Genomic DNA, 12,028 nt, shown 5'->3' on the forward strand with positions numbered 1-12,028 from the left:
CATCAAGTACATGCTTATATTCCCAGAGAAGCGGATCTGCTCTAACACAGTGCCTGGGGCCTGGTGGAGGAAACCATTTTTGGGAGGCAATAAAGTCAAGGTTATAGGAAATGACCTTTATTTACAAGGGAAGCTGTGACCTAAACGCTGATGCAACAATTCAATTTTGTAAGTTGTATTGTTTGCCACCTGCATTTATAAGCAAAAGCAATGGAGAATGGTAAAATCAGAGAGCAAGGTGTTCTTTTCCATCATGGATAACCAACATCTCTAAGGTTGTAAGCTCCACTGTGATCTTTTCTCACAAATCTGATAGCTACTACAGTCTGTTTTCAATTATTTTCCCCAGGCCCTTGAGTTTAAATTTAAAGAAAAATGGACTAATAGAAAGTATGCTACCTTAATGGCATGCTGCTTCCAAATAAGCAATAAATTTCTCTGATGAGAATTTTTGGGTAAGTGGCTAAACACAGAACAGAGTCTTAACTAAGTCAGTCTGAAAGGAACACAAAGTATGGCTTTAATTACTAACCAAAATGGGCATTTTGAAGAATTATTTAAGACTCTAGTTTAAAAAGTGTTACACAAATGATTGCTTGTTACAGTCTATTTTCTCTACTTCTTGCTTTCCTGGGCTATGGGTTAGAGAATCCAGGCTGGTAGTGAAATGACTTAATGACCTCAGCCCTATTTAGTGTAGTAGCCGATTGCAAATTGGTTATTCCAAGAGCACACAAAACTGACCACTTTGTAATACCTCTTGGAAAAAATACTTGTTAGCATCAATGCTCCCAGTCAAAACGAAAACAAGAATATCTAGAATCTGATTCTTGGTTGTAAAGAAATAATAAGAGTTGGATGTTCTTTCTTTCTTTTCTTTCTTTCTTTCTTTTTTTTCTAATGATGCTTATTCACCAAGAGTTGCTTGCCAGGTTGAAAGATGAAATAAGAACAGAGCAAGGATTAATAGAATTTTTTTTCCATCCAACTAAATCAGTTGCCAACAATGAGAAATTATAGAACTTACAAGAAGCTGAATTTAAAAAAAAAAAAAAGGATATTTTAAGAGAAAAAATTCCAGTAGAAACAAATTAAGAAAATACATCTTGAGTTGGGCATCTCTAAATGTGGCGATTTAGTGGTCATTAAGGAGGCTTTTGACAGGATCTGGAACTGCTGAATCTATGTCGGTTGCTACCATACAGGTAGTCATTATTCTAGGCTCGGCCCAAACAAAGCAAGATATTTTGCTCTCTGCAAAGTCACTGAATTAGCAATTCTATAGAAATAGTCTGAATAATCAAATAATCCCAAATCTGTAAAGGAAAACTGGAGATTATTTATCAGGGACTAACTTTAGAAATAAATATAAACTAACAATTGTTTTCAACCAATTAATAATGAATATAGTTCATAAGAATAATAACAATTAAACTGCAGTATTTAAAACTATTCACAGTGAAATTGAGAATGGTAAAATCTAACCTGGGAAGATTAGATTAAGAAACAATTGCCACAAAAGAATACCCACAGTGGCACAAGTGATAACTGGTAAAACTTCAACAAAACAACTTTTGATATATAAAACCTTCAATGTAAAATTTAAATTGAAAAGAACCGATCCCGTGGGTAAAAACTGATACAACAAAAAATTTAATATAAAAATGAGAGGCGGGGCACCTGGGTGGGTCAGTCGGTTAAGCGTCCGGGAATGATCTCGTTATTCCCGAGTTCGAGCCCTGTATCAGGCTCTGCGCTGACAGCTCAAAGCCTGGAGCCTATTCCAGATTTTGTGTCTCCCTCTCTCTCTCTCTGCCCCTCCCCTCCTTGCACTCTCTCTCTCTCTCTCTCTCTCTCTCTCTCAAAAATAAAAAAAAAAGGGGGCAATTTTATTATGTTGGATAGAAAATCAGGAAATTAAATTGACAATGACCTTCACTTCATGCAATTCTTTCTTGAAAAAAAAATCTTAATAATAATATAGTTTTGATAAAAATATTTCATCCATATAGAGTCAGATGTCCTAGGGAAATCAAAATGTCCAGTAGTACAAAGTAGCAGAGCCAGAACATCCTGGACACAGCTCTGGGCATTCTGACTTCACGGAGATTTTTCCATTAGAGAAGTACCAGCTACTTTATAAGTACATTCTCCATAATCTATCAATTTGCCTCAACAAGCTGGTACAGACACGGCATGCTTCCAAAATTTTGGCTCTCAGAAACTGCTCAGTTATAGGATGTCACGATTTGGTTGTGCCAACTTGTTCAGGACATAGCATTACTGAAATTTTAAATTATAGACACTGTACTCAGGAGGCTTATAAAATCTCTTGCCACCACCGGATCTGAGAGGCTCTAGGTAGGCCAGGATGCCCTGGGGAAGTCAGAGCATAAGCCCTGGGCTTACCTCTATTTGCTATTACTGAAACTGGTTTCTAAGATTCCAGAGGTGGAAGAAATGCCAGATCCACGGTCAAACTTGTCCAGACTTCAGCGGAGCCGGCACCAGTGACTTTTTACTCAATTGCCCTTTTCCTTTGACGAATGAGCTTACCAAATAATGCATGGCCAAATCAAGAGGGTTAAAGAATGAAGAAGACTCATGCCCTCATAGTTCATTCATGCAAAACCAAAATCAAGATGAACTCTCCAGAACTAACGATCCATATCCTCAACAGTCCCCCAGGCGTCCAGATCCTTCCCTTACCACTAGAGAAATCCCACTCAGGCCTCAAGATCCAGGGGACATCCTGCTTCTCCCTCCACATTTCCAACAATTTTCCCCATTCGGTACTCCTCTTGCAGGCCTTTCATCACTCACTCCCTAGCACCACTACTCAACCCTTCAAACCCACTTCCCCAAAGGTCCTCCGTGAGAACAGTGCAGGGATGCCCAAGAATGTGTCAACAGGAAAGCAAGACTAACCTCTGAGATGTCATCAGTGGAATGGCCACAAATGCTGCAATATCTCCCAGATCTGAAGAACATGTTTGCAAATCAGACTGGAAGTATGAGGCAATCCAAAGACAGCATGAACCTTTTAGAGGTGGAGGGAGGGTCAGGGTATAGGTTTGGAGACAAGTTTGGAGACAACCAGGGGTGGTCAATCTTGGAAACCCAAGATGAGGTGACCCACAAAGTAAAAGGTTAGCCATACTATCCACGCCAGGCCTTCATGCTGGGCACAATCTGTGCAGTCATGCACGGAGACCCCTTAAGGAGGACAATACTGTCCAGCAGAACCCCTTCCAAACAGACATGAGAATCCACTCAGTTGGGGAAATATGAACCTGCTGTGGAGACGGCCATATGGTCCCGTTCTTCTGTATCCCCATTTGCCTCTCCCCACGGCAATCAAACACCATGCTCTAACCACACTGAATTGCTGCCGTGTTCCTTCTGGTCTTCAAAACTGGTAATCCCTCCATCCAGCTTCCTTGGCACTGTGTGGCTAGGTCATCCTTCGGCTCTCTGCTAAGACATCACTGCCTCCAGGACACCTTCCAAGATCCCCAGGCCTGGGTAAGGCCTTCCTTCCCTCATGAGAACCTTTTGGTTACTCAATCATATGTATTCCCCATTGTTATAATTGTCCCCAAATTTGGTTATAGAGTTGGTTGTCCTACTAGGCTATCAGATCTCTGAAGGCAAGGGACCGTGCCTATCTTGATGACCAGTGTATCCCACAATAGTTGGTACTCAGTCTATTTGCTGAATGAATACATTAATTAATGAGCCTAGCAAACCAAAAAATCATCTAAATTCTTGCTCTAAGCTTCTCATTAAGTGACCTTACCAAGAGTCTCCAATCCACTTTAGAGTTGCATTTCTAGTGTTAAAATACTTGCCATTCTGACTTTATACATCAGCCTTTTGTGAGCTTTGCCAATGGGAGCTGGCCCCTGAGAACTCAGAGGCACTGATTAAATTTGGGGCTTATCACTGACAGCAAATTGTGGCTAAGTCAAGTCCCCCAGGGAAAAGTCAGACCATTTTTCCCAAGAAACAGCTCTTTGTATCATAGTGAACTGTATGATTTTCCACTTTGAATCTCTAGAGTATAGCACTGTAAACACAGGCTCTCAATAAATGCTTGTCACAGGAATAAAAGAGAATAGAAATACTATGTGTGTTCAAGACATTCACATATAGACATTGTCTTTTTAGACACTTATAGTCTCACTATAAGGCTTTCCTTTCCAGAAGCCCAAAGTTCTTTTTAATGACTAGCAACTGTTTCTAATCCTAGTGCCCTCCCCAGTGCAGCTGTGACTGCTCCTAAAAGTACATAAAGCTTTACTGAAAGTCTGACCTGGCAGTTTTCCTTTCTCATACCCAAAGGTACCAGGCACATTCCTGAGCCAGATGATTCCTGCTCTGGCTGAGCCTGGGGGAGGCTTGACGTTGGTGCAGGGACAATTCAAGATCTGTCAGCTGGTTGTGGCTGATTATCAAGATGTCCAAACTGGCTCCTTGCTATGTGTAAGCAATTTAATTTTGTGCCTAATTTTAATCTGCAGTGTACTGTATGTCTACATCTGCTGTGTTAAAGCATTCATTAGCATTTAAAGGGGGAGCTGATGGTATTGATCACTCCTATTAAAACCAAAAACTGTCATTTGGCAGTAACTGATGAGCATTCTCTTCAACCACTGAAGTCACAGCCGAAGTTGATGTACTCAAAACACTGGCAGAAATGGAAAATGCAATACTAAAGCAGGGATACCAAAGTGGCATCTGTTATAAGCATCTATGGTTTGCCACCACCCACCCAGTCCCCAGCTTCCCAGATTATGAGCTGCTCCACGACAGGAAACTGCATTTTTTCCTGAATTTCACCACCTGGTACAGTGCCTGGCACACAATAGGTTCTCAATAAAGTTTTTAATGAGTGAATAAATTAAGGAATGATGGTGAAATAACCAGTGCATGTTATAAAAACATTCTATATCAACAACTATATTGTTCACACAGGCATTGCAACAGCTATGTATTGCTATGGAGTAAATCATCACAAAACATTTAGTGGCTTAAAATAAGAATAAACATTTGTTATCTCACATAGTTTCTGTAGTTCAGGAATTCAAGAATGGTTTAGCTGGCTGATTCTGGCTTGGGTTTCTGATGAAGTGTTAGTCAAGATGTTCACTGGGGCTACCTTCATCTGAAGGCTTGACTGGGGCTGGAGGGTCTGCTGCCCAGACGGTTCTCTCAGGTGGTGCTGAATGCTGGCAGGAGGCCTCAGTCCCTTCTCGTGTGTATATTTTCACATATGCAAGTATCCTCGTGACATGGTGGCTAGATTCCCCCAGAGAAACAGAATCAAGAAAGTGAAAACCACAATGTCTTTTGTGACAGCCTCAGAAATCACACACGGTCACTTCCCATCCTATCTTACTGTTCACACAGGGTAGCCCTATCAGTATGGGAGGGGACAACCCAAGGGTGTGAATACCAGGTAAGAGTCTCTGAGTCACCTCGTAGCTGGCTCCCACAGGCACTAGAAAAATCACTGTACTCCCCAATTGTGGTTTGCCACCTCCTCTGAGCTTTGCCTTTTCTGCCTCTTTTACATTTTCCCACAATCTAAATTTCAAACCCGAGCTACTTCAACTGAGTGTTAGAGCAGGAAGGCATCATTAAGACCGTCTCCAGAAGTTCAGTACCCTCACTTTACAGATGAAGAAATCAAAGCCCATAGGAGTGACGCACCTGCTCAGCACCTCGGCCTGCTACAGGCCAAGGCGGAGCTCAAGGCCACCCCATTGCAGCTCTCCTTTACACTGTCCTCATGGAAGCCCGTGCTTCGCAAAATGTTTAATCATACGTAAAACTGGTGTTGCTGAGGTCTGGCAGCTAGAGGTTAACACTTATTTTATTTTGGTACAGTTGGGCTTTCTTAAGTCTCCATAGAAACCGGGAGAGTCTTTGTGGATTAGTAGCTATGACTAAATGCTTCTTAAAAACATCAAGGCAATTACATTTCCTCTGTCATCAGGCCTTGTGTTGGTTTCCTCTGGTGCTTTAGAGGGAGCATTTGTTTTCTGGAACAAGTATTTTTAATAAAGTCTGCAGAGTACATTTTAATGCTCAATTTGGTCAAGCAAACATTTGCTGAGGTCCCACTGTATGTCAGGCATTGGCCCTCCCTTCTCTGTGAGTTCCATTATAAATTCAGAAACACATCTCAGAGGTAGGGGGAATTTCCTACAGACTAAATAAGAAACTTGGAAAGAAAAAGATGGAAGTATAAAATGGAAAAGAGATCATTTATCCTGCAGGACAGGAATAATTCCCCACTTTGCCAGTTCTTTCACCCCACGGCCTCCCCTTTCTCTGACTCTCCACATTTTATCTTTGCCTGGGGCACCTGCGCCTCTGAATTTTTGAGTTCTCAGGACTTAGCTTACCTAATTATTCTTTGTCTTTTTCTTTAAAAAAAAAAAATCTAAAAAATCACTAGTTCTGCATTTAATATAAAACACTCAATAATGACCTATCCTTAAATTTGAGCCATCTTATTTTATCAAAGAATCAAAATGAGTTTACTAAAATGAGAGCTCCCGTGCCAGATGGCCAATTTTCAGAAATCCCATACTTCTGACCAACACAGATGAAGTTCCAGGCAAACTCAAAGGAAAATAACACCATCTCCTTGTTTTACTGAGGTCTCGTTATAAGAAACAGAGTCACATTCTAGCTAGACACAATTAAATTTATTTTCATGTAATATAAAATATATCACAGAAGAAATAATTATGATTAGACTTAACGTTTATTGACTAATCACTATGTGCCCAGGCTGGTACTAAGCCCTCCCTCATTAATCTTCCTAATCAAGCCTAGGAGGTAGAGTCTATCATGATCTCCATTTTACAGTTGAGGAAACTGAGGCATAGAGAGGTTAGCTATTTGCCAAAGGTAATTCAAGAAGTGGCATTGCAACAGGGTAAGACCCCACAAAGATTGGTGCTGGAGGAGGGCTGCTCAGAATTCAAGGTGTCTCTAAGGGCCTGTGGTCACTGGAACCTTGCCCCGACACTCTACAATTAATGTGACTCAGCTTCAGCTACCCCCACTTGGCTGCTGCTTTCCATGCCACCAACATCTGATGTTTGCTGCTCTCCTGTATTTCAGTCTGCACCAACAAGCTTCCCATTGCTGATGCCCCCTCATGAACTTTCAGCTATAGTTCCTAACTTTAACTGGTAAATTCCATCCATATTCCTTGTTTCAAAGTCCCCAGAAGAGAGAGAACAGCTTGGCCCAGCTCATGTTTTTGAGACAGACGAAAGAAGTCACTGGTTGCTCTGCTCAGCAGACCCCAGGTTGCCTGGGTGCCCTCCCTGGTCCTGTGGCCTACGAACAAGGCCATCCAGGATGTAAGGTCTATAACCATAATAACTTCTCTTAGAACAGGGTATAGGCATACTTTCCAGCACACTTTTATCCTCTACTATCTAATCTATACAGTGTACTAGAAGGGCATATTCCAACTAATTGGCTGAATTTAATAAGTATTTTTATGTGGCATTTATAAACTATACCAAGAAAACTGCAAATAAAAATTTCTGCTTTGTAAACAAGGCTGGACTGTGAGTAGGAAAAATACACTCCTCTCTCCTTTACTCTCCCATGACTACTGCACTCATAAAACTTCTGACACTAGATACGTGGGGCTTTTTGCCCATACTGAACAATTCTGCAAATCCAGCTGGGTGTCCTACAATTTAACTCAATTCTGACACTATCTCCCTGCAGATCCCACAGGTTAAGGGCTCAGCCCACAAAATTGCTTCCTCCACTTCGGATGCCAATCACAAGTCCACATTGTCACCTGTGCTTCTGACCAGCTATAAATCAGAGGTTCCCAGGCTGCATCCTTGGGTTCAGTAATTTGCGAGAGCAACCACTGAACACAGGAAAACAGCTTTACTTATTATTCACCAGCTTATTAAAAAAGGATATGATAAAGAATACAGATGAACATCCAAATAGAAGAGATGTGTAGAACAAGGTATGTGGGAAGGGGCACCCAGCTTCCATGCCCTCTTTGGGTGCACCACCCTCCCAGCACATCCATCTGTTCACCAACCCACCAAGTTCTCCAAACCCCATACCATTAGGATTTTTATGGAGGCTTGATTATGCAGGCGTGCGTGATCAATTACTAGCTCCATTTCCAGCCCTTTTCTCCTCTCTGGAAAATGAGTGATGGGGCTGAAAATTCCAAGTTCTAATCAAGACGTGGTCTTTCTTGTGACCAGCCCCCCATCCAGGAGCCCACCAAGAGTCTCCTCATTAGAACAGACATTCCTATTACCCAGTAAATTGCAAGGGATTTAGGAGCCTAGTGTCAGGAACCAGAGTCAAAACAAAATATTAGAACAAAAGATGCTCCTATGTGCTCTTCTCACTTAGGAAATTACAAGGGTTTTAGGAGCTCTGTTCCAGCAATCAGGGTCAGACACCAATATATATTTTCTATTATTTCACAGATTGGATAACTTTATATACCAAAGTGTAATCAATTCAAACCAATATTTAATTGAGCATGTACTAAAAGTAACATCAAGGACAAACTTCCTAAGAGTAGGAATAGAGTTTTAGGATTTGAGGGGTAGGAAAGACAACACATGTCCCCCAAACTGGGGTCAGATATATTGTAAAGGACACACGTTCTTTAAGAAATCCTAACTTTTGTGTTTTTAGTCTAATAATAATCTAAGAAATATAGGAGCAGATTTGGGATCATCTGCACAGACTCCTCAAATCTATGTACTGTCATGCAATTTTGGTGTTTGGGTCTGTGTTTTTCTTAATGCCAAACAGCATCAACATTCATTTTGGTGAGCAAACCATAAAGGGAAACCTAATGACACACATGAGCCACATTTATGCCAAAATGCACTGTATGCAGCAGTTTGATTTCCCGGTGGTTTGAACAGAGAAAAATGGAGACAGGATTGAGGTACTGAAGGCACTACATTCATGACGGAACCAGCAACTTTACTTCAAAAACTATCATTCTTTATACCCAGTTAATGGTGTCAAGTTTGATTTTTAGCTTATAAATTAGATTGCGTTGTACAGCTGAATGACAATTACTGAATAATGCAAGGAGTTTATGCTTTCTCAGGTGGTGGTGTTATTTAAGTACCATTATCACCAAAATAATTTATTAAATTTAATAATTCTTCTTTTCCTTTTAATAATTTAATAGTAATTTAGTTTTTAGAATTTCATTAATTCTTTTCTTTTTTAAAAATGTTTATTTATTTATTCATTTAAGTAATCTCTACACCCAACGTGGGGCTGGAATTCACGGCCCTGAGATCAAGAGTAGCATGCTCTTCCAACTGAGCCAGCTAGGCCCCCTAATTCTTTTTTTTTTTTTTTTAATGTTTATTTCTGAGAGAGAGAGACAGACAGAGAGTGTGACTGGGGGGACGGCAGAAAGAGAGGGAGACACGGAATCCAAAGCAGGCAGGGCTTGAACTCACATACTGTAAGATCATGACCTGAGCTGAAATCAGATGCTTAACTGTCTGAGCAAGCCAGGTGCACCCCCCCCCCCAAATTCTTTTACTTTTAAAAGAAGACCATATATTTCCTAAAGTCTGAGGAACACTGATTTAGGTTAACTAATTTTCAGATGAAAGGCACAGGCACAAGGCCCTGAAATATAAAGAAACCTGTGAGCTACTTAAGATAGGGACTGTGACTTACTCATCCCAAGAGCCCAGAACTTAGATCCTCCATACACTGTTACTAAACTCGAGTGCCCAGGACCACAGCAAGATGGTGACAGAGGCAAGGCTAGCTTCTTACACCTATCTTCTTTCCTAGACTCCACCCCCTCCTTCCTTCCCTCCCCTGGCCCCAGGAGGCTTGTCAGTCCTTGCCTAGCTGGGTCACCTAAGTGTGACTTTTTAAAAACTGTAAATATATTTGACGCTAATGATGAGGGAGCATGGGGCAAGCTGAGGGCAAAGTACAGGCTAACAGCACTCCCCACCTCCCCCAGGCGGGATATGTGTGATATTCCTCGGACACTCCTGGCTGTCCAAGATCAGGGGAAAGGAAAGAAAGCAAATGGTTGGCTGATAGAGATCACAGCCATGCAGGACAGGAGTCTCCTTCAGTTTATGGATAACTTAGTAAACTGCAAGAGAAAGGCAATTTTACCCATAGCCTAATCTCCAGAAACCTACAGACGCTGTTTCCTGGAGCCCTAAATATCACCCTCATCAAGATGGAAAGGGGTTTAAACGCTTGCCATGGTGGCATGGGAAACTAAGGCAAATGAAAAATTAAATGCCCTTATTGCCGACAGCCCATTGACGAGTCCTTGAAACAGGCAGAGTAACCTCCTTCCAGGAGCTCAGCTGAAAGATGGTGACACTTTGCTAGGGGCAAAAAGGAATCTTGGACTAACATTATCCTACCCTCCTAGGACCCTGTAAGACTACTTTAACATATAAAAATTCCTTTGGAAACTTCCTTTATCTCAATTCCCCCAACATATATGCTGGCAATTACACTCCAAGATTATGGCCCCCTGATACACATCTGAAGGGTCTCATGACTGAGGTTTTAACTAAGTGGTAATAAATGGTGTTTTCCTAACAACAGCTAGCCCCTGAAAGTCCTAGAAACCTTGCTTCCAAAATACCTCAAAGACTTACTCTATCCCTAAGCCCCTCCCAACCTCAGGGTATATAACGAGTTACTCATCACAACCCCAGTGCAGCTCTTTCTCCCCACGAGTCCTGGCCCCGTGTTTTAATCAAATCACCTTGGGGCGCCTGGGTGGGGAAGTCGGTTAAGCGTCCGACTTCAGCCAGGTCACGATCTCGCGGTCCGGGAGTTCGAGCCCCGCGTCGGGCTCTGGACTGATGGCTCAGAGCTTGGAGCCTGTTTCCGATTCTGTGTCTCCCTCTCTCTCTGCCCCTCCCCCGTTCATGCTCTGTCTCTGTCCCAAAAATAAATAAACGTTGAAAAAAAAATTTAAAAAAAAATCACCTTTTTGCACCAAAGATGTTCTTTTTTTTTTTTTCCACCTTTTTGCACCAAAGAATTCTTTCTTGGCCGTCAGCTCCGGACCACGCCACCATCACCCCCTAAAACTCATCAATACTGTCTTCCATTAGTTTTCCAATGTCCTTTTCCGGCCTTTTTTCTCTCTCCCATTCTCAGTAGTTGCAATAATTGAAACTACAATTCAACTATAGCTTACTCTGTGCCCAGTGCCTTGCAAACATTACCTAGTTTAACATTTAATTAGACTTCTCAAATCTTAAATTGTCTTCAGTTTTACCTTTTTTGTTTGTTTGTTTTAGCTTAGCAGCTTTTCAAGATGAATGGTTACTGAGTGTTCTTAAAGGCTGGCACTTTGAACCTGAATCAGGCTACTGTGTCTACTGAATTAATGATACTTGTCTATTGAATTAATGATACTTGCCCAGTCATTATCTTAAGAGGTTTTTGTTGTCTTTAAAGAGGGATGATTCATTTTGCTTGGGACAGAATGGTGCTCAATAAAAGGCAGTTCACATGCAAGCGGAAACCTCGGTATGTTATGTGTTCTGCTGTGAGCTGCTTTCCTTAGCCAGGTTTCCTGAAAGAAAACACCCCTCCTCTTCTTCTCTCAATCCATCATTTTTCATAGACAGGGTTCCCAAACAAGACAGGAAAAGTACCAAATGTAACACTGTTCTTCCTTTACGCAGTGCTTTACAGCTACCCCACACACGGCAGGCTCCATAGCCAGGGATACCACTGTGTTGAAAACCCTTATCTCGGGGCGCCTGGGTGGCGCAGTCGGTTAAGCGTCCGACTTCAGCCAGGTCACGATCTCGCGGCCCGTGAGTTCGAGCCCCGGGTCGGGCTCTGGGCTGATGGCTCGGAGCCTGGAGCCTGTTTCTGATTCTGTGTCTCTCTCTCTCTCTGCCCCTCCCCCGTTCATGCTCTGTCTCTCTCTGTCCCAAAAATAAATAAACGTTGAAAAAAAAAAATTAAAAAA

Source organism: Prionailurus bengalensis, chromosome C1 (genome assembly GCF_016509475.1).
Source record: "Prionailurus bengalensis isolate Pbe53 chromosome C1, Fcat_Pben_1.1_paternal_pri, whole genome shotgun sequence".
Lineage (NCBI taxonomy): Eukaryota > Metazoa > Chordata > Mammalia > Carnivora > Felidae > Prionailurus > Prionailurus bengalensis.